This window comes from Chelonoidis abingdonii, chromosome 19, assembly GCF_003597395.2.
Source record: "Chelonoidis abingdonii isolate Lonesome George chromosome 19, CheloAbing_2.0, whole genome shotgun sequence".
NCBI classification, from domain to species: domain Eukaryota; kingdom Metazoa; phylum Chordata; order Testudines; family Testudinidae; genus Chelonoidis; species Chelonoidis abingdonii.
The window spans coordinates 42404769-42432094 of NC_133787.1; the positions used below are offsets into that span (position 1 = coordinate 42404769).

Below are 27326 nucleotides of genomic sequence, written 5' to 3' on the forward strand. Positions count from 1 at the left end.
CCTCCTCCACTGAGCACACTGGCACTGCTCTAATTCTCCTCCCCGCCCAGGTGTGTGGTGCTGATTGGAGGAGACTTAGAGCTGGGCTGTGTGCTCAGCGGAGGAGGCAGAGCGGAGGTGAGCTGGGGCGGGGAGCTGTTCCCCTGTGCGTCCACCCCCGTTACTGCGGGCAGCCCTCCCCGCACGCTCCCCCCTGTGCGCCTCCCTACCCAGCTCACCTCCACTCCACCTCCTAACCTGAGGGGGCTTTTAGGCGCCCCCAACCACTAGGCGCCCTAGGCGGCCGCCTAGTTTGCCTAAATGGTTGCACCGGCCCTGCCCACCACCTGGAGCCAAAGCTGAAGCCCCCCTCGGGTTTCAGCTTGGGGTGGTGGGACTCAGGTTACAGGCCCCCTGTCTGGGGCTGAAGCCTTTGTGCTTCTGTTTTGTTCCCCCACTCATGGTAGTGGGATTCGGGCTTTGCCTCCCCCTTCTCTTTCGCCCCCCTCCACTCCCGGTCAGTGGAGCACGGGTGGGCTCAGTCTCCGGTCCCCCCTCCTGGGGTTGTGTAGCAATTTTTGTTGTCAGAAGGGGGTCACGGTGCAGTGAAGTTTGAGAACCTCCATTAGTCTGTCTTCCATATCTCCTCCTGAGAATCTTAGGTCATTGGGAGCTGGCGGGTTGTGTATGTTTTCATAACTCCATAAACTCTCTAACATGATAGTTCATATGGAACGCAGCCTAAAGGCCCTCTCTGGTCTCAAGAGGTTATCTGAGAATTTATCCAGCCACTGCTCCAAATGACCTCCCTGATGGCTGTCAGACACTTCAGACCATTTATCATTTTAACCCAGAGTAGCATTCAGCGCACCAGAAGTGTAATGGATACGAGCTGGCTGACAGTTACTTGCAGTAGAAGATGCAGCCTTTGGGTTAGACCCAGCCTCCAGTGCTCAAGTGTTTGGCAATGATAGCAGTTCATCTTTGGCAGAAATTACAAATAAATCCTTATCCTTATAAAACCCAGGTGTGACTGGGCCTTGCAATGCAACTTGCTCCCTCTTCTTTGGGGTTGAGGATGAGTGTAGCAAAGTAGATATTAAAGCCAGCTCAACAGTTGACCTTCACAGAAGTATATGACAGGACTTCGTGTGAAGACACAGAGCAATCCTGCTGATTCACTTTGATAGGAAGACCACATCTGGGTCATTAAATGGCTGAGTGGCACTCTGAGGTAACAGAGCCATAAGGAAGGGATGCAGCAGTTGTCTAGCTCAGGTGCATGGGGTAAAGAAACTTCTTTGACCAGTTACTTTTTTCCCCACTTGTCTTAGATAACACTCCCACCAGGTCCTCTAGTGTGTGTGAACTGTGGTAACCTGTGCACTGTTGCTGCTTTGATTTCTCACTCTGCAGCCTTGTGTCCTCCCCTGTGTAATCTGATAAAAATATTTATAGACATAATTTAGTTTCGGCTTAGTTTGCAATGACTGATAAAGATCTGATTTTGCAACTGGAAAGAAGGTATTTTGAGGCAGAAAATCCCCATATGTCAGCAAGCCTGCTTGGAAGTCAGTTTGTGAAGAATTAGAAAACCCTTTAAATAAATGTTTGCTTGACAGGGCTCTGTCTTCTACCTTCTAACAAGCGGGGAAGTGAATGGCAGCCGCTGGCCAGAAATTGATTGCATTAATTGATATGCCAATAAGAGAGCTTGTTACATCCACCATTGGTTAGGAGGCCGGCTAACAAGTTCTGCTGATCAATGGAACCAATAAAGATTTCATCCATTAATGAGCAACATGGTAATTAATGTTATCCATAAACCAATTAGCCTAGGTAGCTAATGTGCTGGTTAGCACAGTGAGTAGCAAAGCAGTGGATGTGCATAGACTGGCCATCCAGTACAAAGAGAAGATTAGGCTGTTGATAGAATTTTGGAATTTGAAGGAACCAGCCACCCTCTCCAAGCCTTTTCACACAGAAGGAAGTTGACTGACTTGGGTGACAGGAGCTTTTTTTTACTGGGCGAGGAGAAATTTGTGGCTAGATTTATGGAGCAGTTTGAGCTACACTTTTTTTAATCTGCTTCAAGTATTAAAGATGAGAATTTTTTTTCTTTTTGCAACAAATATTTCTGTGTGTGCGCCAATCTCTTTTGGCCCTGCGTATGGAGGGCAGAATGGAATGGTTCTGTGCCCCAGATCTGTGCCACTGGAGACCTGCTGGCATCCCATCTGGTTACATTATCTGTTAAGCATGCCTCTCATCTTGTTTGCAGGCACTGCCCCCGTACTGGCCTTCCTCTGATGATTTCCCGCTGGTGTGAATGCTGGTTCATCTCCACTCGTGGTAGCAAAGGTGGCAGCACCAATACAGACAAAGCTCCTGGTGGCAACAAATGTGCTAAGGATCAGGCAAATCTACAGACATGGCCAGAAAAAGCTTGTAGCCACCGACCCTCCACCTACAATAGTGATGCATAGTCTATACCATTGGTGGAGAGAAGACGGTACTAGCAAGAGTGAGAAATTTTTAGAGAACAACCTAGTGTAGCAAGGCTCTGAGAAGCTTGGAGAGTGGGGAACTAGCACTTCTTCCTCTGTCGTTGAGGAAGAACAGGTGCAAGTTAAAAGAGCAACAGACAGTTGTAGGCTAGGCCTTTCCATGCCAAAATGATTTGAGCAGGTTGTTTGACAAACCAAACCTCGCCGCCTGGGAATTCAGAGGGTAGCCTTCTACCTACCTGTGTCATCGGGGCTGCTTCCCAGGAGCACTGCTGGGTGCTGATCTGTGGTGCAGAGAAGCAGAAGAGTTGTGGCAGGGAGACTTGGGGGGGCATGTGTGGGTAAATCAGAACAGAGGGAGTTGAAGATTCTAAGAGGTCATGGGGGGTCTCTCTGTGGGGGGTTGGGAGCTGGCTGAGGGGTCTTGGTAAGGATGTTTGTGGGAATTGGAATGAAGCTGAATTAGTGAAAAACAGGCTGAGGGGTAAGACGCAAGGCAGAGGCGCAGGGACGGGCATGGAGAAGTACTTCACAGTGTCAAACCCAATATTCTGCTTTAGAGTTTCCTTCGCATTGTTAGGTATTGACCCTGGGAGACCCCTTGTGGATTCCCTAATTGAAAATTAATACTAGATCGATACCATAGGCAATTTGCATATTGATCATAAACAACTCTGAAGGCACCAAGTGTGTGCTGGATCAATAGGGCTTTTGAGCAGGTTGCAGTGGGAGTACATCCCCTTACACTGCACTGTGAAAGAGGTTAATGATTTGGGAAGTTCCGTCACTGTTCAGTGCAGGCAGGCTTGGTGCAGTGTGTAGGCAAGGAGGGGGGAAGCTGGCTTGGCTGGGACAGGGTCAGAGTGACTGACTTCTGAATTAACAGGCTTTTTTCTGCATTTAATTCTCGGGATGTTATTGAGGGAAAGCAAACCCAAAGGCCAGTGAAATCATACAGCACCGGTAGAGATGTCCCTGCTCCCTCCCAGTGCACAGCCCCCCTCCCTTTATTCACACACTGCGAGAAGTGGGGGCTGCCATGTCTCCTTTCATGGAGCTGTTTCCTAGCAGTGGTATTGGGTTTGGCTGGGAGGTGTGGAAGGGACCCCTAATTTTCTATTCATTCCTGTTACGTTCAAACTTCATTCACTCCCTGAAGACATAGTTAGAGACTATCTGACTGACTATGGCCTTTATGGCATGCCCCTCACCATAGTATCTGGCCTGAAATACTCTTCCTCCAGCCCCTCTCCATTTAAGGAAAAGCAAACCAATGCCATTTTGGACTATGCACAGTGCTCCTAGGTTAGGAGATTCCTAGCTACAGAACAAGCAGACATGCTTTACCTGCACAGAGAGGAGACATTTGGACTAAGGTGTAGAAGTGAACTTCTCCCTAGTCTGAAGAATTCCATCTGCCACTCCCCCACTGTGGGCCTTTCAGTCCCATTGGATGTCACTCCCATCCAGGATTTCAGCAACAAGAAATCTGAATTGATAGTAAAACACAAGTAGCATGTGACATTTGTGAGCAGAGAATTGGAGTGAAGTTGGGATTCTGCTCCTGAAAGTTTTCTTGGTTTCAGAGCCGTGGCAGCCGCTTGTCTGTGTAGCCAGCAGGTTCCAGGAAGTCACTGCGCATCTGATTACTTCATTATAGAGCCTTTCATTGACTTGGCTGCACTATACTGATGAACTGAGACTGGGGACAAGAGCACGTAATTGAGAGAAATAAATTCTTATCACAGGGCTTGCTGGAGAGAGAGAGTGTGTGTCTTTGTCCAGCTCTCAGGAACATTTCAAGCTTTTTGAGCTGTTGGTGTTCCCTTCATAGTGTTCCAAGAAAGCTGCCCAATTAAATCTCAAGGATGGTACACTTCTTAGGGAGTGCCTGCAAAAACCCCCAAACATCTCCCCAAAGTGACCTGGCGTTTGTGTCATTCTGCTCAGCTGCTTGCCTGGAGCAAGCTGTGACCCTGCGGTGGTAGGTCACCTCCCTTTTATCAGTGTCGTATTGGGAACCTTGCCATATTCCTTACCTGTGTTTTATTTGTTAGTTATGAGAGCTCTTTTTTTGTCATTCATTTCTTCCCAGCTTCTCTTTCAGATAAGACCGCATGTGTAAGATCCTTTCCTGTGGCTGAACTGGCAAACAGGGATTGAAAAGGGAATTCTCCTGCATTTTATCTTGATTTTCTTGTCCCATCTCCAAAATGGAATTCCCTGCTAAGAGGAGTTAGAATGGGTTTAAGAGAATTTCCCCAGAGCGGCCGCTGCTGTTAGAACCAGTGCACTCTATCAATAATAATAATTTAGGGGCCTGTGACAGAATGTACAACCCCCGCCCCCCAAGTCAGAAAAGGGTTAACAGGGTGCTGGGGCCCCGGCGACACCTGAAGTAGATGTTAGGCAAACAGCAGGGAGCTCAGCTCAGTTGGGTTTGGCTGTGAGGGAGAGCGGCCCTTCAGTTATCATTGCAGAAGACAAGGCTAGCTGGGGTCAGGGGCAGAGCTCAGTACTGCTTCTCAGAGCCTGCCTGAGGGAAGGTTGGCCTGGCCCAGGCTGATTGCTTTGTTTGGCTGCTGGCGACTGACTTAGGCTCGTAGGAGCCCAGGTGGGGCAGAAGCATTTGTTTTCTTGGCATGTGTAGGTTGTGTCCTTGGCATGCTGCAGAGCCTGGGAGGAGTGTACCCGCTGAGAATACCCCCCCTGCGAAAAGAGCCCCAGTTATTAGAACGTGACAGGTAGAAGTAATGGGGGATTCAGTTATTAAATATCTGGAGAGCTGGTTTTGTGATAACCAGGGAACCGCATGGTGAATTGCCTGCTGGGTGTGACCTCTCAAGACATCTTGATAGATTTATGCACAGCACTGGCGGGAGCTGGTGATCGTTGTACGTGTAGGCCCCAGTGACATAGGGAAAGGGAGGAGAGCGTCCTGGAGGCCAAACGTAGGCTGCCAAGTACAAGATTAATGTCCAGGACCTCTGTAGTAGCGTTCTCTGAAATCCTTCCAGATCCACGTGCAGGCCAGGCAGAACTGGGCTCAGTGCACGGATGAGATGATGGTGTTGGGAAGGGGGATTTAGGTTTATTAGGAACCGGAGAACCTTTTGGGAAAGGAGGAGCCTAAACAGGGAGGATGGGCTTCACCTAAACCAAAATGGAACCAGGCTGCTGGCATGTAAAACTAAAAAGATGGTAGAGGAGTTTTTAAACTAAAGGCTGGGGTTAAACTGACAGCTCCAAAGGAGCACATGGTTTGAGCAGAGACATCCCTTAAGGGGAGGATTTATTAATGAGGATTCTCTATAGCCTAGTACAGAGCAGAGGATAGAAGTTGATAGATTTTATGTAGGAACTGAGGAAAACAGTCAAACGAAAGAGAATTCCATTCACTTACGTCACATAAAGGCAGACAACTAAATATTGCCAAATTTTATAAATGCTTGTATACAAATGCGAGAAGTCTAAATACTGAGTTGATGAACTTGAGTGCCTGTTATTAAATGAGGATATTGATATAATAGGCATCACAGAAACTAAGTAGAACAATGCTAATCAATGGGACCTTGTAATACCAGGGTAAAAAAAATGTATAGGAATGTCAGAGTAGGTCACATTATTCGGGGAATGGCACTGTATGTGAAAGAAATGCTTAGAGTCAAATATCCTAAAAATCTTAAATGGATCAATCAGTACCATAGAATCTGTCTGGATAGAAATTCCAAGCTTGAATAATAAAACTATTACAGTAAAACAGTGGTTCCCAAACTTTAACAACCTGTAACACCCTTTCAGTAAAATGTCAAGTCTTGTGAACCTGCTCCTGAAATTAATATTTCCAGGGATTTTCTCCTTTTACCTGAGTTTAAATTATCAAAGCAGTGAACATGGAAATAGAAAATTTGTTTTTATGACATGCTTATTACACACTGTTGTTCATTATTATTTATCATCACAGTATTTTTATTACATTATCAAAATGGCAACACGCTTCCAAGATCTCACTTTCGTAGCTTGTATCACTTTGAATAAGCCTGTTATAAGACAAGGCTCCTATGTTTCATCAAGGAGTATCAGATGGGAAACAGCAGGAAGGGATTTAAGAAGCCAACTCAAAGAGTTCCTCCTACACACGCATTCGGGTCTTGAGCAGTCTGGGCAAAGAACACACATTACAACAAAGCTTAAGTTTGTTCTTCATAATAATTATAAAAACAATACTAGCTGCCTATCTAATTTTAAAAACAGCAAAAAATATCCACCTCCCTTTCCATTTCTTATAAGGAGTCTTGAAGTTTAAATCTCAGTGTGATAGATATGCTTGCTTTGATCTGCTTAGCTCTTGGATGTCCAGGGGCTCCGGGCTGCTGGCCCCATGCTGCCCAGGGTCCCTAGGAACAGCTCTGTCCGCCACTAGGGAATTTTTTTCCCAAGAACCCCCTGTAACACTTCGCAAACCCCCAGGGGTTCATGAACCCCAGTTTGGGAACCACTGCAGTAGGAATATACTACCGACCAACTGGCTAGCATGATGGCAGTGACTGTGAAATGCTTAGGGAAATTAGAGAGGCTACAAAAACAGAAAACCCAATAATAATGGGGGATTTCAACTATTCCCATACTGACTGGGTGCATATCACCACAGGATGGGATGCAGATATAAAATTGCTAGACCCCATTAATGTCTGCGTTTTGGAGCAGCTAGCCCTGGAAACCACACAGGGAGAGGCAATTCTTGATTTAGTCCTAAGCGGAGCACAGGATCTAGTCCAAGAGGTGAATATAGCTTAACTGCTCAGTAATAGTGACCATAATGTAATGTCCGTGTAGGAGGAAAATACTAAAGAAACCCTCCACACTAGCACTTAACTTCAAAATAGAGAACTACACAAAAAATGAGGAAGCTAGTTAAATGGAAATTAAAATTAACAGTCATGAGTGAAATGCCTGTAAGCTGCATGGAAACTATTGAAAAACACCATAATAAAGCTTTGAACTAAATTTATACTCGAAATAAAACACACAAAAGTAAGAGGACCAAAAATATACAACCATGACTGAACGGTAGTAAAATAGGCAGTTGGGGCAAAAAGGCATTCTTTAAACATTGGAAGTCAAACCCAACCGAGCAAAATACAAAGGAACATAAACTCTGGCAAGTCCAGTGTAAAAGTATAATTAGGGAGGCAGAAAAAGAATTTGAAGAGCAACTGCAAAAGGCACACAAACTAGGAGCAACAAAAAATAAAGTACCATCAAAAGAAGGAAGCCACTGGATAAGCAAAGTGCCAAAGGAGCATCAAGGAAGACAAGACCGTTGCGGAGAAGCTAAATGAATTCTTTGCTTCGGTCTTCACAACAGAGTATGTGAGGAAGATTCCCACACATGAGCCATTCATTTGCAGTGACAGATCTGAGGAAATGTGCCAGAGTGAGGTGTCATTAGAGGAGCTTTTGGAACAAATTGATAAAAGAAACAATAATAAGTCACCAAGACCAGATGCTATTCCCCCAAGAGTTCTGAAGGAACTCAAATCTGAAATTGCAGAACTACGAACTGTGGTGTGTAACCTATTGTTTAAAACAGCCTCTGTACCAGATTACTGGTGGATAGCTAATGTAACGCCTATTTTTATTAAAGGCTCCAGAGGCAGTATTGGCAATTACAGGCTGATCAGCCTAACTTCGGTACCATGCAAATTGATTGAAACTATAGCAAAGAACAGAATTATCAGCTGCATAGATGAATACAGTATGCTTGGGGACGAGTCACCACAGCTTTTGTAAAGGGAAATCATGCCCCACCAATCTATTAGAATTTTTTCAGGATGTCAACAAGCATATGGACACGGGTGATCCAGTTGATAAAGTGTGCTTGGACTTTCAGAAAGCCTTTGACAAGGTCCCACACTAAAGACTCTTAAGCAAAGTAAGCAGTCATGGGATAAGAGGGAAGGTCCTCTCATGGATCAGTAATGGGTTAAAAAGGACGATGGTTAGAGGCGCAACCCCAGGCTCTGGGTGTCCCTGAGCCTCTGAGTGCCAGAATCTGGGACTGGACAACAGGATTGATTGCTTGTTAATTGCCCTATTCTGGTCATTCCTACTGAAGCATCTGACAGTGGCCACTGTTGGAAGACAGGATACTGGGCAAGATGGACCTTTGATATGACCCAATCTGGCTGTACTAGTGTTCTTACATAAGAGCTTACATGTCTTTGTGTTCAGTTTGGATTATGGGCCTCCTGGAAGGGATCATACATGTTCATGGCCTAGCAGGAGGGCTAAGTCACCTCAGCCTGAAGGTGTTGGAATCTTGGTGGATTGGTGGAAGATCAGGAGGGAAGCAGAGGCAGCGCCACTGTGCCACACCATAAGCCTGTGTGGTAACAGAATCAGCATATGGTTCATTTTAAAACAGCTCCAATCTCCACTTAGTTAAACATCTTAACAGGACCACTTTCCCCAAGTCTGGGCCAAGCCCCACTGCCTGCCTTGCCTTCCATAAATCAGTTGTTTTGGGGTTTGGCTGCTTTTTAGCAGTTCCTGGGATTCTTGTGCTGTCATCTGCTGTAGAGTGATGCTGCAGGCTAGGACTAGTGGTGTGAAGGAAAATGGAGAGGGCTCGCTTGACAATCTGTGGGCTCACTTGGTGCAGCTGATACCAGAGAAGCAGGGCTGAAATTGCAGTCACTTTTGATCATTTGGAACTGGGAGAGGCAGAGAGAAAGGAAAGGGTCCATTGGCTGCAGGAAGCTGGACTATTCCTCTGCTGAAAAGCTTGTTAGTAGAAGGGGAAAAGCAATTACTGAAATTCTGCTAGTGCCACTAACCCAAACTGATAAAAGGAGCAGCTCATCCGCGAGGATGTCATCATTTCTTCTCTGTGGTTAGCAGGCAGCTCCCAGGGCATCTCTCCGAAGAGAGCCCCTCCCCAAAAGAGGAACCTGTGGACACACTTGGCTTGCATGAGTTGAAGCTTGCTAATTTTATTGTTGTTTTTCCTTTGTCCTGTTGTTCTGTTCTGCTTCTTCTGAAGCTGTCAGTACAATAGCAATGCCAAGAGTCATTTAAAAATTGCTTTATGGAACTGTAGATGGCTTCGTTTGTTGGAGCAGAGTAGATTAGTTATACCATAGTAACCTCACGTTATGTCTTGGAGGAAGAGTTACTAATGGTAAGGTGCTAGTCCACAAGAGGGACATGACACAGCAGGATAAAGAGTCTTCGCCTTCTCCAGGCAACGAATTCAAAGGACTTTTCAAACACTGGTTAAGCCTCACAACCTCCCCATTATCCTCATTGTGCCAACTGTAAACAGGGACAGGAAAGGGAAAATCTCTAACGGGAAGTCGGAGACAGAGTCACAAATAGAACCTGGCACCTCCCAACTCCCGGTACGGTATGTTAGCCACGTAACTCGCCTTCCTGTGACAGACTGGACTGAGCACATGGCCCAGGGCCGGCTTCAGGCTCCAGCACGCCAAGCGCATGCTTCGGGCGGCATGCTGCGGGGGACGCTCTGTCGGTTGCCGGGAGGGCAGCAGGCGGCTCCAATGGACCAGCAGACCCTCCGCAGGTACACCTGCGGGAGGTCCACCAGAGCCGCGGGACTGGCGAGTGGCAGAGCACCCCCCCATGGCATGCCGCCGTGCTTGGGGCAGCGAAATGGCTAGAGCCGGCCCTGACATGGGCCACATCATTAGATTCACATCATGCCAACGTGGACAGAAGCCTTGAGAATCCGCTGCATAGAGCCCATTCTGCAATGGCTGGGAGCAAGCTATCCTAGATGATCAATGGGGCGGGGGCAAGGAGTGGGGGAGAGCAGATGGTGGGGCAGGCGCAAATAGGTTGCCTTCAACACTATGCCCCATAAGGCTGGCAGAAGGGGAGACAGTGGAAGGAATGTTCTGCACTTTCTGTGAGCACTTCTCTGGTGTGGCTTCCTGCGGGTATTTGGTATTTGTATTCTCTTGCTGTGGCTGCTCTGCCCAGCTGTCCCAGGCACCTTGCAGCAGTGCACTCTGTGCCTTGAGCTTGATAGCAGCCAGATATTTGTAAGGAGCTGGTTGCCAGGGTAAGCAGAGAAGGGAACAGGGTAGGAAACTGGGAGCCTCCAGAAAAGGCAGGGTCTTCTGTTCAGATCCAGCATGTCAACGAGTTGGCTCAAAGTAGCACAAGTCTGAGCTCAGTCTGCAGGGGTTGGGGGCCCGTGGAAGGCTGCAAGCTTGGGGGGAGAGGTCAGGTGACCCGCAGAAGGCTGCAAGCTTTGGGTGTGGGGGGGTCAGGTGGCTGGCAGAAGGTGCGAGCTCATGGGAAAGGGAGTTGGATGCTTGCAGAAGGCTCTGAGCCTGGGGGCAGGGCAGAGTGTCTGTCCCCATAAAGGCTGTGCGATCTGAGAGCCATAGTTAATTTTTCTAGCTATGGGCTTCTAGTAATAGGCAGGAAATCAGAATGTAGTGGAAATGCAATAGTATTGATTTGGGGGCCTTGATGTTCTAGTATAATTAACAGAAGTCAGAACTATAGGAATTAGAGCTGAGAGAGCACTGTTAGGTCCCATCTGATCTGTCACTGGGGGCCTGTGCTGAATTGTTCCCTAGAGCGTTGAAAACTGGGGTAGACAGTGTCCCAAGCACCCCCGCCCTTGGCAGACTGTTTCCTGTCTAACACATCTCGCTGTCTGGAAAGGTTCCTTGAAATTAATTGTTTAATTTTTTAAATTTCAGCCCATTACCCTGAGTTCTACCTCTTACCATGCCCTAAATAACTCCTCTCCCTCTTTGTCATTTTGTATTCTTTCCATGTTTGTAGAAGCCTGTCTAGTTCTCTTTTGCCATCACTTAGCCAAGCTTTGAATATGTATCTCTTTCAATCTTTCTTTATAATGAATTCCTCCACCCCCAATCATTTGTGCAGTATTGTTTCTCTGGTACTGCACTACCCAGAGCTGAGCACAGGATTGCTGTAGCAGTCTCATTGTTGCCATGTAGAGCAAGTTTGCCCTCTTCTTTCTTTGTAACTTGATGCCTTTACCCAAAATCTAAATGGCCTCTTTTGCTGTCGCCTCACAGTGCACAATCGATCTGAGCCTCTGTGGTGGCTGCCCTGTGTATGAGTGCGGAGGGGGAGCGGAGTGCAGGGAGGCACGGTTGTAGCCAGGCAACTTTTGGCAGTATTTGGAGTACTCCGATTTCCTTGACCTGTCAGTTTGATTTTAGAGCTGGTTGTGGTTTGGAGACTGCCCTCTTCCTGTTGGTCAAAGCTATAGCAGTGGAGGAGACTCTAACGGCAGTCTTCTATATCATTGACCCTGAGGCCTTGTTGGAATGGTCACTTTTGAGTGGTTCTGTTCTCTCCTTTTCAGTACAGCCCAGAGGGTGCTCCTGGACCTTTGCTCTCTAAGATCTTGTATTGGAGGTGATATTAGTCCAGTATGAAACATCTGGTGGGTGTTGTGGTACTGGAGCATGGATTAGGTGCATTTTTACTGCAAAATGAGAAGGGGAGCGGTCACTGTGAGGCATGCATCATAGGGCTGTGACCATAGACCCTGAGCACCATCAGGACTGTCCTGGGGGTATATACGCGCTGTGGACCTTCTTCAAATGCTGTGCTTCCTTTCACATTGCTTGGATAGCAACATTTCTCCTTACCCCATGTGTCCACTAATGCTCAATCCCCAGAGGGCCCAGAATTTGCTGTCCACGTTACCCATAGGTCTCTTTCAGCTTTATTGTTTCCTAGCTATTTCCAGCCCATTGGATATGGCTCTGGGAATATTTTTCCCTCCATGTTTCAGCTGCTGTTCTCCAGCTGAATCTGTCTAGGCCCTAAATACTGTGGCAGGGTTCCCCAACACGGTGCCCACGAGTGTCATGGCACCCACCAGTGCATCTAAGTGAGCCCGTGTACTGGCTGGCGGACGAGCATCTGCTGAAATGCCACCGACAAGTTGCATCATGCAGAGACGTCGCCGCCGAAATGCTGCCAGTTTTCAGCAGTATTTCAGCGGCAATGCCTCTGGATGACACTGCTTGTCGGCGGCATTTCGGCAGCAACACCTGTTGCTGCTTGTCGGCGGAATTTCAGCAGATGCTTGTCCGCCGCCACAGTCCTCCATGGCTCGTTGTTTGGTGCCCACCAGACCAAAAGGGTTCGGAACCACTGTACTGTGGTGTTGGAGCCTCTCAGACACTGATAACTTTATCTTCTCAACACCCCTGTCAGGTTGGGCAGGCGGGTTGAGGGAATAAAGGACTCGTCCAACTTCCAAACTTCATCTTTTAGCCACTGGATCTTGTCATGCCTTCGTCTGCAGGTAAAAGGGCCCTCTAAGCATGAGAGAAACTGAACCCGTTCCAGGGCCGTAAGCCAAAAGATCTTCCTTCCATCTGTGCTGTTTATTCATGAAGATGTTAAATAAGACACTCCTACAACTGATACCTCAGTAGGACACACATTTCCACTCAATATGTAGTCACTGATGATTTTGCACATTCACATCCATTGGCTCTCCCTGGAAATATCTTCAAGTACAAATGTAGCTACATGTAGACATAACTGGTGCAACTCCAGTTAAGGCTGAGATAAGTTTTGCACTTAAAGCAAGATTAACCTGTGTATTATTAAGATTAACCTCTGCAGAAGAGAAGAGTGAGGCGGGATTTGAGAGCAGCCTTCAACTACCTGAAGGGGAGGTTACAAAGAGGATGGAGCTCAGCTGTTCTCAGTGGTACCAGATGACAGAACAAGGGGCAATGGTCTCAAGTTGCAGCGGAGGAGGTTTAGGTTGGATATTAGGAAACACTATTTCACTAGGAGGGTGGTGAAGCACTGGAATGGGTTACCTACGGAGGTGGTGGAATCTCCATCCTTAGGTTTTTAAGCCCAGCTTGACAAAGCCCTGGCTAGGATGATTTAGTTGGTGTTGGTCCTGCTTTGAGCAGGCGGTTGGACTAGATGACCTCCTGAGATCCCTTCCAACCCTGATCTTCTATGATTCTATGGTTATATATGATAACTACAGCATATCCTCCTCAAAATTGCAGCACTGAATCTTTGAGTATAGGATGAATTTTCTGACTATTTAGAAGTAAATCTGGTTAATCAATGTAGAAGCTATAATTAATTTAAAATGGGTCTTTTGAGAAATTTAGCACCCACTGCCAGACCATTTTTGTTCCAAATGATCTTAATAATAGCATAACGTAGACACTTCAAGCTTCCCATGTAGTTTAAACTCACTGAAATCTTGTGAATAGGCTACATTTGAAGAATTATTATTTTAGGATTAGTGATCTTTCCTCCTATTCTTCATAATAGAAAAAATGTCTTCTGCAATAGGGGCTAAAGAATCATGTTTTACTACAGAGAAATCCATGAAGAACTGTCCACTTTCAAACTGGCAGATCCTATTGCTCTGTGGTACAGACGGCCCTTGCATGCCATTCTCATAATGGCCAACTATCTCCTGTTGTTTTCAGTGGGACTCCAGGGATGGCTGCACAGCAGCTGCGGGAGTGTGCTTCCAGCACAGGTAGACAGATGTGCACTAGTTCTAGTCATGCTGGTGAGCTAAAAATCGCAGTGTGGCTGCAGTGACACAGGCAGCAGCTCGGGCTAGGATTGTACTCAGCTAGGCTGAGCCGGTGCCCCTGCCACCACAGAGCTAGCAGGTGTGTCTGCCTGTGTTCGGAAGCATCCTCCCAGTTGTAGTGTAGACATACTGAGAGTTTCTCTCCACTTCCTGAGGGCCGCCATCTTCTCTGGGTTTACTCTCATTTAGAAAAATGGGAGATGGGGGCCATTTTGAAAGATGACAGTTCTTCATCAATTTCTGGGAAAGAGAGGATCTGCCAGAAACTTTGGGTTATGAAAAATAATGGCAAAAATAATTGCTAATCCTAATTCTTCTCAAAAGTTTCTACTGTACCAGCTGTACCCAACAGAGAGGGGAAACTAGGATATTTGTGTATACCTGGGGGTGGGATGCCTTTCCAGACTTGAAAAGAAATCCAGGCATGTTCTGGTTAGCCTGAACACTACATTTTCTGGGTTTATAATGCTTGGTTTTGTCATAATTATAACATCTCTAGAATGTATTTTACCCTAAATTAGTGACACATGTTGTCATCTGTAGCTCCATCTTACCCCCGTTTGTCTGGGAATTGAGAAGGGGTTGCAGTGGAGCCTTGGGTTGAAGTCTGAAATGTGATCATTCAGAATTCAGCACCTGGCCATTGCCTCAGTCAAGTGAATAATTTTAAATAACTAAATCCACAGTCTGGGATGTCACACTCAGCCCATGGGCACTCAGCCTGCCTGACTTATTTATAGACCATGTACAACATTAAGATTTTGCAGAATCCTGAGCTTTCATTTTTGTAAAAGTAACTGACATGGTGCTGTCTGCCTGAACCTGCATGCAGTCTTGAAGAATTACCAGGGTGTGCAATTGCCCCATCAGTCTCACTAATGAGAACGCTAATGTCAGCATGAACCATTTACTTGCCGATTACTTTAGCACATGGAAAGGGGAAGGGATGGCAGAGAAGCTTGGAGGGGCAGGTAGATTTGGGATTTACTGTAGGGAAGGAAATGGAGAGGGGATGAGACACTCAGACAGGGAAGGAGGAGGGAACCAGAGTAAGCAGGATGGGGAAGGAAGAGAAACGGGAGAGATTGCATGGTCTCTACCTGGGAGGTGAGGAATGACAATGAATGGGACAATAAGGGCCTGATTAAATGAGACTAACTCAACGTCTAGCTACTACATAAGGACCAGATTCTTCTCTTCAGCTCTGTACAAACCTCACGGTGTGATCAAGGGGAGTGCGGAGCCCTAAACAGTACACAGGCACACAGCACAATTTAAAATGGAATTTGGCCCCCTCCGCTGCAGGAGTTTGGCTCCCATCTTCTAAAAAGCATGGCCTCTTGCAGGTTCCCATTGCCTTTTTTCAGTCCCTCGCCATCTCCTTCTGATAACCCCTCCCTGCCTCTTCTCACCTTTTTCTTCCCTTCCAGTGCTTTCCTCTTTGTTTCCTAACCCACCCCCCCCCCACCACCACTTGTCTCCACTCTGGGGCTGAACTTTCCTTTTTCTCCAGACCCAAAGAACTGGATTGGGGCTTTCTTTTGTTTTGTTTCTTTTGGTGCTGGTTTCTGTTTTGCATGATTCCCCTTTGCAGCTGATTCCGGTTTAGAGCTAGGTTAAACTGTGCAAAATACTATTTAAAAGAAAGGAACTTGTCAAGATGCATTTGTTAGATCACATTTCAAATGAAATAGAATAGAAGGTAGATTTTGTCCAAAGAAAGGAAAAAACCCTGAAAAGCTGTCAAGCCGAGGAGAAAGCCCCTCCTTTGTTGTCCTCCTGACACTGAAGTGTAATTTTTCATGGTTATTTGGACCGGAAAATGGTGCGGGGGGAGGGAGAAGGGAGAGATGGGCTTGCCATTATTTCCCATAAATGACAACACAATTCCATCACGCTCCACTACAAATATGTTCAGGGATTTTGCCTTTTTTTGCATTTCATGTATGAAAATAATAGCAACAATTCTAGTTCTGCTGAAATTCAAGGGAACGAATCCCTGTTGGATTCTACTGACTTCAGACTTAGTTCAGTGTACAAGAAAGCTGGGGCCATCTCAGAGAACTGATTGTTGAGCTTTTTCTTTTTTAAAGTGGAATTAAATTATTCAGAAGTATCTTTAGAAACAATCAGGTGTATTTATAATGAACCCTCAAAAATAAACTGAAGGAAAAAAATGTCTCGTTTTTGTTAGTTTCGTTTACAGTGTCACTAGATCTGTCTCTGGACTACTGACCAAGAAGATATGTAGCCCGGCTCATTTTGTTTCAACTACTTTTAGACAGTTTTGTATGTAATGCCTCATCTCCTGTGTTTTAAATACTTTTTTGTAGGATATGATGAGTTCAAATAACTAACTGGCCCTTTTCCTGTTGTGTAAACATGGTGTTCAGTGAGTGACACTGAAATGGGAGCATTTCTGACTTTGTGTAGTTTGGAAACAGGCCTTCTTTTTGCAGAACTGTTTTCTAATGTGATTTTTTTTCTGCAAAGCTAAATTCCTGTCCAACTTCTAGGTTTCCAAAGTAGTACAGACTCTTTCACCGTTCATTCTCAGCACGTAGCTGTCTGTGGCCCAGATCCATTGAAGTCAATGGGACGCCTCACATGCTTAAAGCTAAACACATGTGTAAGTGTTGGCAGGATTGATCCAAACTCTCTAACAACAAACTGAAATTAAAAGGCAAAGGTGCTGAAATTTCCTCCTCATGCTATATTTCTCCTGAGGATTAGACTGCCTCCTCTTCCTTCGCTAGCAGTAATTGCAGCCTTATGGAACAGGCAAGCTTCTCATTCTTGTCTAAACTCCTGTTTTTTCTTGTTTCTGTAAACAGCAATAACTTCTTCACTACTGCATGCAAAGACACAAATGGTCTCTTCTCCAGTTATCCCCCGAACCATGCCGGAGTCTCCGCCTCTCTGTTGCTCCAGCCTGTTGGCAGAATCCACAGGCAGAGGAGTAAATAATTTTATGATCAAGTTTTCAGCGGAATGGCTGTTTGTGCAGCGCTCTTCTTGCTGCTAGCATTTTTCGACCACATGCATTTCTTGTGTGTCTCCAGGCATGGGACCCCTAGCTGGATTTAGTAAATGAGGCGATGCATTTGATTGGTGAAAATAATGATCATACTAATTAAAAGGATGTTTTAATGCAAAAGGGAGAGATGCAAATGTGTGCTGGAAGAAGGCCAGCCTGCTTTCCTTGAATGAGAAGCACGTCAGGGGAGAGTCGAAGGCCTTGTCTATTTTGTCGTATGTTAAAATAAAATGACCGCCACAGCCCTGTCAGAAGCACCCGCGTTGGTCAGAGTTTCTCCCTGCAAAAGGCAAAATCCAAAGTGTTCAACAACAAACATACCTGTTTGTCTGCGCTTGCCCCCTGTCTTCAGTGTTCTCTGCCTGTATGCTTGCTAGGTTGCTGCAGGAAAGCCAGGTACGAGGCTTCAGCTTGGAGGACAGGCCTTTAGGGGCTGTTTTTCAGTAGGGCGTTATGTGCTTTTAACTTGTAGCTGGCATTCCCCTTACTCCTCCTCAGTGTGTTGTGCACAGATGTACCCTTTGCCCAGGGCTGCCCCAGAAATAAAGTTGTTACCGCAAGATCAACAGAAGGATTTTTGATTACATTCTGAGGCTCCATGCTAAATGGTTAGGAATCACTCCAACCAGCCCATTGCTCTAAGATTTGAGCCCCATGAATCACTCCTCACATTCTGGACCCTGGTATTTCCCTCCCATCACCTTGGGCCCTGCTTCTCCTTTGCGTAGCACAGGTGCAGAGTGACGCACTCAAGAAAGCACCACACAATGTCTTTGGGCCGTCGTGTTCATCCTTGTGTATGTTTGTGCCCGAGAAGGGAAACAGCTCCAATGTAACCAACTCCTCCAACAGCAGGCGATGCTCGGCAGGGCCAGCCTTAGGGAAAACAGCACCCTGGCCCCCATGGGCATGGCGCCCCCCCCCACTTCCCCTCGCCCTTTTGAGTGCCCCTTCCCATTGCACTGCCCTCACCCCTGCACTGTGCCCCCATCGTCCCTAACCCCTGCACACCCCTCCTGCACCCACATAGGAAAACTGACCTGGATGTATGGGGCGCCTGGTATTGCTCCTCGCTCCCCCCACACATACGCCCTTAAGGGGGTACAGAGGAATGTTGGGGAGAGCAGTATCTGTGTGTCACCACTTGCCTCCCCCCTCCATGTTCCTCTTTAGGAGGAAGCCAGGAGAAATCTGGGCACCTCCTATACGCAGCACTCCCGCCAGCTAGGAGCAGCTTCTGACTCTACACTGGCAGCACACACCCCTATGCTGCTGCACAGCACCCTCCTCCGACCATTGCGCCCTGACACTCCGCCCCACATGCTTGGGGCATGGAGGTGAGATTGCTGCCAAAGGGCTGGAAATTGCATTTATGCACCTTTCCAAGTAGCTGAATTGTGTCTGCTTCATGTGCAGTTAATCTGCAGCTCAGGGCATGTGGAGAACTGTCTTCTGGTGGGCCCTGTCATCGGCACTTAGTCAAATTATTCTCAGGATGCTGCTCTCTGAATGTGGAATCTTGGTCACTTATGCTTGTTCACAGTCAAATAAAAGGTTACAAAGGCTGAAGGCTTGAAACTCTAATCCACGAATAAAAAGGCCAGAGGACTCCAGCGACAGACTTGCCCCCTATATCTGTGCTCGCAGTCACCCAGGCCATGGAGAGCTCCAGTAACAGACCTGTCCCTATTTCCTCTTCTCTTGCTGATGTAAAGCAGGGTGTGGAAGTGAGTCCCTTGAAACACTTGCCACTTAGAAATGCGTGGTCAGTGTGTATAACAATTTGAATTCAAAAATTTTCTGGCATCCTGAAAGATTCTAAGATGATATCCATACTCTAGCGAGCAATCCCATTACCCACCCTTGGGATGAGGCCTAGCAGCTTTTGAACAGCACAAAACGATAGCACCAGTGGTTTAGAAATCCCTTCATCATGTGAAGCTGCAGGTGGAATGTAGGTAGTTGTTTGGTTATTATCCAAGTTGAGATTTGGCTAGGTTCCCAGGATAACACCTCCCCCACCCCCTTGCCTCACATGCTGTTGGCTGTTTAATAACGACAAGCAGCCAGAGGCTTGGTTCTCAGGCTTATATGAAAGGCATTGCCCCATTAGCCCTATTATGCACTCCAAGGGAAGAGTGCGTCCTGCTGCATCTAGGTGTCCCTGCAGTGCTCCTAGCCAAAGCCCAAATGTTCCATTCTGGATCTGCGACTTCAGAGGACAAAGCACACCTGGCATGTGGGAGATGGCCTGGAATGCAAACCAAGCCTTTCACTGTGCTTTGTTCCTACCCCACAACAGTCCCCCCCCTAGAGCTTCTTCCCAGGGATTCATTCAGCTGGCCAGAGGGACAGTCCTCTCCATGGTATTGTTACCCCACCACCCCCACGTGCACACAGTTAGTGGGGCAATTGCATGAAAGCCAATGCCAACTAGGGCAGGCCCACCCCCAGCTCACTAAAAACCCTGAGTTGGGGAGTCATAGTCAAAGCTCGTAGTATACCACATATCTGTGTCGGAGGTGACAAGATGGGCACAGAGGGCCCTGGCCTCCTGTAGGCCATCTGAGATCCGTGGCAGGCCAAGTTCCAGAAGGAGAGAAAATGACAATAATTCATGTGGGGGGAGCTGAGGGCCTTGAGTGCTGATCTGCCCTGACTCTGCTTTATTTGTGAGAGCTAACTGGATTGCAGCATCCATCGGTGCATGTGTACTTGGGAAGGGAAGGGCAGGGCTACCCTGACCTTCTCATCTGAAATTTCCCTGCCCTTGCTGCCACCATTGCATGTTCACGGCTGTGTGAAAACATCTCCCTTCAAGTCTAGTGATGGTAAGCGTGTGCACACGCACTGTCACGTGGAGTGGGTAGCTGTAGCCTACTGCTGCCAAGTTAGGCTTTGTCACTGCTGCCAGAGGTAGGCTGGCTCTCAGGTCCGTGGGGGTGACAGGCATCCTTTATGTTTCACAGAAGATGCTCTGTGTACAATTAAAACTTGTTTCTGGTAAACCTCATTCCAGGAAGATGAGCTTTTAACAAAGGGCTTTTGACAGCTGCAGGGTATTTCATTTTTTTAATGCCAAATGAAAAATCAATACATTTTTCTGGGTTATACATATTCAGAACAGGCTTGATATTTCCATTATAATGGAAAATGGGTGTCTGTGCACATCTCGCCTGTCAGAGCTGCACCACTGCATTTTCCAAGCCACTGGTAAATATTTTAAACCTGATTTGATTGTGGTTCATGACAGCTAATGTTTCTCAGCTCTTGAGCCTGCCGGAGGGAGGGGAGGCAAACACTCTATTTCAGTTCCTTCTCCCCATGTCCCCCAAAGAAATACCCCTCATCCTTTTGCATCAGAGATGTCCGTTTGTTAAGGAAATAAGGCTGAGAGGAAGAGAGGGCTGAAGAGACTGGCACACTTCCAGTAGGGATTTGGTGACTTCTCTCTGCACTGATTTTAAGCTTTGTTGTCTGGGTTTTGGAAGGAGCAGAAGTGATACATTTTGTTCTGGAATGTTTGGGGACAGAGGCACATTCTCGCTACTTACTTTCGGCTCAGGGATTTTCTGAATTCTGCTGAGGTCAGAAGATACTTAAATTTTCCAGACTGCTTTTCCTCTGCTCCTTAATAGTTTAATTTCAAATTAAAAGGAAATGCCGTTGTCTAAAATGATTTATTCACTAAGGAAAAAAAGACCCATCCTGGGAATTTGTGCTGGGGTGGATTTCAAAATTCTGAAGAGCAGATTTCCGAGCATTCCTGCTGCTCTGTAATTACAGCTCCTGACAGTGCTCGTGGTATAAGCCCATTCTCAGGGATTTATAGAATTATTCCAAGTATGTTTGTTTATATAGCACCCAGTGTGCACTGGGTGCCTCAGGGATCATGTTAAGGCAGTGGATGCCTTGGGGGATTGTGTTAAGGCAATGGGGGGCTCGGGGGTCATGTTAAGGCACTGGGGGGCTTGGGGGACGTGTTAAGGCACTGGGGCTCATGGGAGGATTTTCTTGTTTGTGTTTCACTGAGACTCAATCTCTCTCATGCAAATTGCTTAGCAGCAACCCGAGTCTGCCCCAGTTCCTCTGCCTAGGAAGGGTGAAATTCACGTAACTTTTGGAAACCCTGACATGTGCAGGGCTTAGGGAAATCCACTTTGCAGACTGGGGCCACAGCACAGCCATGCCGTCCCCGTGCCCTCTACTCCAGCTAATGCACAGGAATAGCAGCTGCAGCCCCTCAATGCTATTTGTTAAGGCCCCAGACTGCAGATTAAACAGCACTCGCTGGGGTGGCTCTGTCATCCTGGATTCAGCACACCCTGCTCTGCTCCTGTAAATGAGAGAACCAGCATAGAGCTTCTCTCAGACATACAGAGGGTGCAGAGGTTCCGAAACGCAGTGCTGCAGGTGAGCTTCCTCACACAGCATAGCATCCCCTGTGTCTCCTGCTTGGGGTGCATGCGCCCTGGTCACAAAGTGAGTGGGACTTAATTGGACTAACAAACTGAGCAGATGTCTCCAGCTTAGAATGTTACTGACTCTTCAGACACTCAGCAAAGACACAGTCTTCTCTCGGGGTTCTGCATGGCCATGACTAAAGGCTCGAAGTCAAGCTGGCTTTCAGTTATAAGCCTGGGGGAAAAGAGGACAAGTGTTGGTTTGTTTTTGTTTTTTCTCAAGTGGAAAAATTTAGGGGGGTGCTGCAGGCACAAAGTGACCAGTGAGCTTTTGCTCAAACTTTAGGTGCATCAGAAAGTCGTGAACAAGTGAAAGCAGCGGATGGGAATGGGCACCAAGTATGGCAAGTACTTGCTAGTATAAGGTAACACAAGCGCCTTTGTTGTTTTTACAGGGGCTTTTGCCCCTAACTAATCAGAGGATCAGGCTATCATTAGGAGTTTGGCACTGGACACTCCTGCCCTAGAGGAGGGTGAGCATTCCCCTCAGCTGCAGGGCTCTCCTGTTGTCCGGCTGAGCTCAACAGAAGGGTCAGCTCTGTCTTGCCATTGAAGTGTGACTATAGCATGAGTACAATCTTACATGAGGATATTCTAGCCAATTCTAATGAAAGAAAATTACACATCAAAAACCCTTCAGTGTTACTGCTCTTGAGAGTTCAAGAGAAAAGGGGTAAAGGAAGAAGCTGGGAGTGGACAACAGGAGGTGGCTCACTTGATAGTTACCTGTTCTCTTCACTCCCTCTGGGGCACCTGGCATTGGCCACTGTCGGAAGATAGGACACTGGGCTAGATGGAACATTGGTCTGACCCAGCATGGCCATTCTTAAAAGCAGCCTCCTCCACATCAACAAGGCCTTGTTCCTTCAGTGATATGCCCCATGAAATGCAAGAGGAAAGAAGGATGTGAAAGCCCTGACTCAAACGTTTACAGGTGTTTCCCTTCCATCTCAGAGAACAGCTATGTTGAAACAGTCACTTGGGCATACCAGATGCAGAGACCTCATCAGAGAGAGAATTTTGAAATAGGTGCTTGGGAAGGAAGAAAAGACCCTGTTTCTTTTTTACATTGGCATTTGGGTGTTGCTCTTTTCTCTGTTGAAATGAGCCACTTTGCCATTAAAAACTGGATCAAATCATTGGTCTTAACTGTGGTCTAATATCTTAACTCTGCTAGTGGACAATTCCTGATATTTCAGACAGAGGTAGTCAATTATTTTTTGTCAAGGTCCAAATTTTTTGGTCAGGGTATAGTCAAGATCCAGACTCCAGAGAAAATAATAAAATATAACAATAATAAATAAAGAAAAGGATTTTGGGGTCCATTCAGAAGTGTCTGGTGGTCTGGATTTGGCCTGCAGTCCACCTGCTCCAGAAGAAGTAGTACATCTCCTAGCTAGTTATGAAGTACTGCACTGGAAACAGAGGGAAGCTCCTTCCTGACTGTCCAAGTGATCAGTATATACCCTGAAGCCTACAATAACTACCCAACATGTAGATCTAGTATCTGCACCTTTACAAATACCAGATGGAAAAGGGCTGTGGGGAGCTGTGAACCTGCTCCTTTACCCCTGGGCTATACTAGTAGAGTGGTAGATCTCAGCCCCACCACTGCTGGAACTTCCCCGTGCATGGAGCATTCCACGGTGAGATGAAGGAGGGGAGGGGCTGTGTCATGGATGGGAGGAGACAAGACAGGAGTATTCTTATGCTCCAGTGATTCTGCACCCCTGCTTTGGTGCACAGAGGTCATTCCAACAGGGGAGTCAACTTAAGACAGTGGTCAGGGCTGCCCCAGTCTGTGCAGGGGACCAAATGAACCACTGGGGTCCAGGAGAGGCTTGTGCCAGCAAATGGAAGAATATCTCCCTCAGTGTGTTGTCCTCCACCTCTCCTATTTAAAAGCAACCAAACTTCACAAAAATTCTGTCCTGTGAGTAGGAAAATCAGTTCTGCAGCCTCATCCCGTTCCTGGATCAGAAAGCTCTGGATGAGGCAGAAGGAAGCAGACGTGATTTGGTTTTCAGAAGAGCAAGCTTTCTAGTGACAGGCTTGATAATTCCTACTACACGTTACTGTCTGGTAGCTTTCTTTTTAAGTAGCTGACCAATAAAACAAACTGCCTTCACGTCAGTGGGGCTGGGCGCTGAGCAGGGGAGAGGAATTTGCAGTTTGTATCTTTGTTTTTTAATCATTTTTCTACCTTTATTGGTATTCATAGCTCACATTTGCCCGGTTACTGTCTGCCTGGGTTTTCATCCATTTAAAGAGCTCTTTTTCCCCCTTGTTGTTGATGATGATGATATAAAGACAGATGGTGTAACTGCTTATGAATGTCCTATTTTATTTCTCCAGAACCAGACAGTTCACTTGAAGACGTGTATTATTTCCACATGCTCAGGTTAGGCAGCCCAGACAGTGTCTGAATCCACCGACCGGCTACCCCTTCTTCCTCTCCATGCAGATGGTGACACCTCTAGGTCTCAAGTGGAATTGCATGAAGGCTCTAGCACTTCAGGCTTGTCTTTTAGCTACGGAGGATGTTGCAGCTTCATTGTAGCTGAGGAAGGCTTTAGTTTTTTAGTACATTTCTCTTTCCTCTGTCAGAAATAAGGGAAATGTGTATTTTATCTGTTGGCTGGAGCAGAGGACTTAGAGATGGGAGACCAAGGTTTATATTTCTGGCTGTCACTGGCCCCCCTTTTTAACCTTGAGCAAGTCACCAACCTTGTGTGTGCCTCAGTTTTCTGTTCTGTGAAATGGGGCTGGGGATGCTTTGCCCACCTTGTTAAAGTGCTTTGAGGAGCTGAGAGGAAGTGCGCATTTTATTTTACCAGAAGGATCATAGGCTACTTCCTTGTCTATCTAGTTAAGCAATTCTAGTCTGTGTATCACTGGGGTGTCTCGGAACCAGTCACTATGGTGAATGTTAATTTGGGACAGAAAAAGAGCAAAGATTTGATATTCAAATATTTTTTTAACAAAGACCATAAAATCAGTTAACTTTTTAACTCCTGCTTTTTATCCCTGCTTCCCCAGTTAAACAGAAACCTTCTCCACACCTTGGCTTACAGCTTCTCTTAGGCAGTAACAAAGAGATGAGTTTTTCTCAGTTTTTCCCTGAAGTGAGGGGAATTAAGGAATTTCAGTTCCTAACTATGAATCCAAATGTTGATTCCACAGTTGTTCCCTCCAGCAAACTCCCTGCTGCTCAGCCCACAAGGAGACCGTTTCTGCATCAATCATTTGTAGTATTGTAATTTTCTCCATATCACTGAAAAATGTCTTCGTCGAAGGATACCCTTCACTAGACATCTCACACTGGGAGTCTGAGCTTCCCAGAACAAGACACCTGCAACTCTCGCAGCTCTAAAGAATTTTGACCTGCAGAGCAGTGGTAGTAGGGTAGATTGAGCCACGCCCTCTGTTAGAATCATGTGCTACCCATTCTATCCATAGGCCTTGCAGGTAGCATTTTCAAAAGTACCTCAGTCCTCTTTCCAGAAGAGCCATAGTCACTTATGAGCCTGGGTCTCCACTGGAAGTCAACAGAACTTGGGCCAAGTCATATAGAAGTTTTTGAAAATTGTACCTTCAAGCAAATGGCTTGTGTTCAAGCGGCAGCACCTAGAGCACCAAGTGGAGAAAGTTCACAGTGTGGGGCAGTCAGGCCAAAGTCAACCCCGGTACTTGCAGCCCCTTGTCAGAGTCAATTTTGAACCCCCTTGTTACAAAGCCCCCTTTGCAAGTGGCTACTAATGTACTCCTGATGGAGCTGGTGAAAGCTGCACATGAGCCATTCCATTCCTGTAAGCTTATGTTGCTTGGATGGTGGCTTGTTTCCCTGTGGTAACCTTCAGTTACAGGGCAAGTGATCCTCAGGCCCTAGTGACTGACCCACCTTTTACCAGAGGTGGTGCTGTGAACTCACCCATGAGACTCCTTACTAGAGTTCCTCCTTAATGAACCTAATAGTCCTGCCAACATTCACGCTCTTTTTTGATTGCCTGGAAAAAATAAATGGTTAGAAATGCAAAAAAAGCATATTCGCTTCTCGTCCCCTCAATCCAATGTCACAGATTATTCCCTTTTCTATTGGTGGTAAAGGTTGTCTACATTAACATTTAGTTCACCACAAAGAAGGATGTGAATCTGCCTTGCGTAGCCTGCCACAGGCCAAGTGTTCTTGTGGACCCTACTGTGTCAAAGAGGACTAGATCAAAGCACATTAATGAACTCCTAATATGCATCAGTAGAGTCCATACAGAGAGCTGGTCTGCAGCAAGCTTCACACTCCAGCTTGCTGCAAACTAACAGGGTTGTGTTGACACAGCCATGTTACTAAAAGATGTGTAGTGTAGACAAAGCCTGAGTGAGTCTGTTCCTCTTTGCTAAAGCCATTGGAAAGGTTGCTATTTCTCACTAGCTTGTTTGGATTCTGTGAGCTGGGGACAGTTTCAGACTTCTGTCTGAAGTCCCAGTTATTTCATACTCAACGTGGGCCTGTCAGTGCTTAGAGCTCTTTTGATGGAGTCCTCTGTTGTGGATTAATACCTGCTTCTATGGCTCCCATCGCCATAGTATCTGAGGGACTGTGTATGTGTATTTAAAGGGCAAGTAAGTATGTTTGTAGAGAACAAGGGAGCTTGGCTAGAACTAATTGAACTGTGTTGCTTTAAGAAATATTTCACCATTTCAAGACTAACTTTATGATCCAGTTGTTGGATAATCTTGTTGAAAGTCTGAATAAATAAAAGCAAGATGGCCAAGCATGGCTGGACCTAGAAAAGATGGTGCATGTATTTCCATATCCTCCAGTTTGTTTCAGCAATTTCCTCTTCTTGGATTATATGTGCGCGGAGAGGAAAGGGTTGTACAACTTAAAAGGAATTCTCTTTGGACTTGGAGATCATTTTTGGCTAGTAAATGACCCTGCTGGAATTTTGTCAGTGGTTGTGAACTGCATAGGAGGGACAGAGTCCTCAGTTCACTTCCCCAAATGGTACATTTCCTCAGGGACTCTCGCTTTTCTTAAATTTCTCCTTCACTCAGGCAGCAGGTTTCTTTTCACCATGTGAAGTGCTGCAGCCTATTGTCTAGAGAAGTGACTGTGCCTGGAAATAGTCCTTATATGTTTTTCTCTGTGGTGATTAATATTGGGTAAAAGTGAATAATTCCCACCTTATGGGATCTTGTGGGATATACAAAGGTCAGGTTGTTGGCAGAAAAGTTCCAGCCACATCCAGGACTGGAAATGTTGAAACTTCAAAGTAAATTCTGCCAGGTGTTTCGTAGGTACACAGTCCTGTCTGCCAAACAAAGAATTTTCCCAGTTAAGGAGAACAGGACATCCCTGGAAAGTAAAGCCGTGACAACAGCACTCCTTTTCCTGTTTCTAGAATTTCACTGGTCTTTGTCCTGAGCTCTATTGAAATTACATCCAGCCTTGAGACTGAGGGTGTTTGTTTCTTGAAATGTCCTAAACAGTTCAATGCTTGCAGTCTGAAATGTGGGTAGGTGGAAATCTATCTGAGATTGGTGCTCAGCAGAGTAGCTTGAACTGACCATGCAAGAAACTACTAGCAGTGTAGGTTCTGAGGACCCTCAGACATCATAGAAAATAACCATGCAGTCCTAGTTCATGAATGTGAAGGAACTCAACCCATCATCTGTCAGTTTAGCCAGGTCCTTTGGGCAGTTCCTATCACAAAGTAGTCCTGGGAGAGGGGAAT

General features: G+C 46.4%; 1 protein-coding gene across 4 annotated transcripts in view; it reads left to right on the forward strand.

Annotated features, from left to right (window-relative positions):
• Positions 1–27326, forward strand: part of ZFHX3 (zinc finger homeobox 3) — a 263648-nt gene that overhangs the window by 154682 nt on the left and 81640 nt on the right. The gene's annotated exons all lie outside the window — the stretch shown is intronic.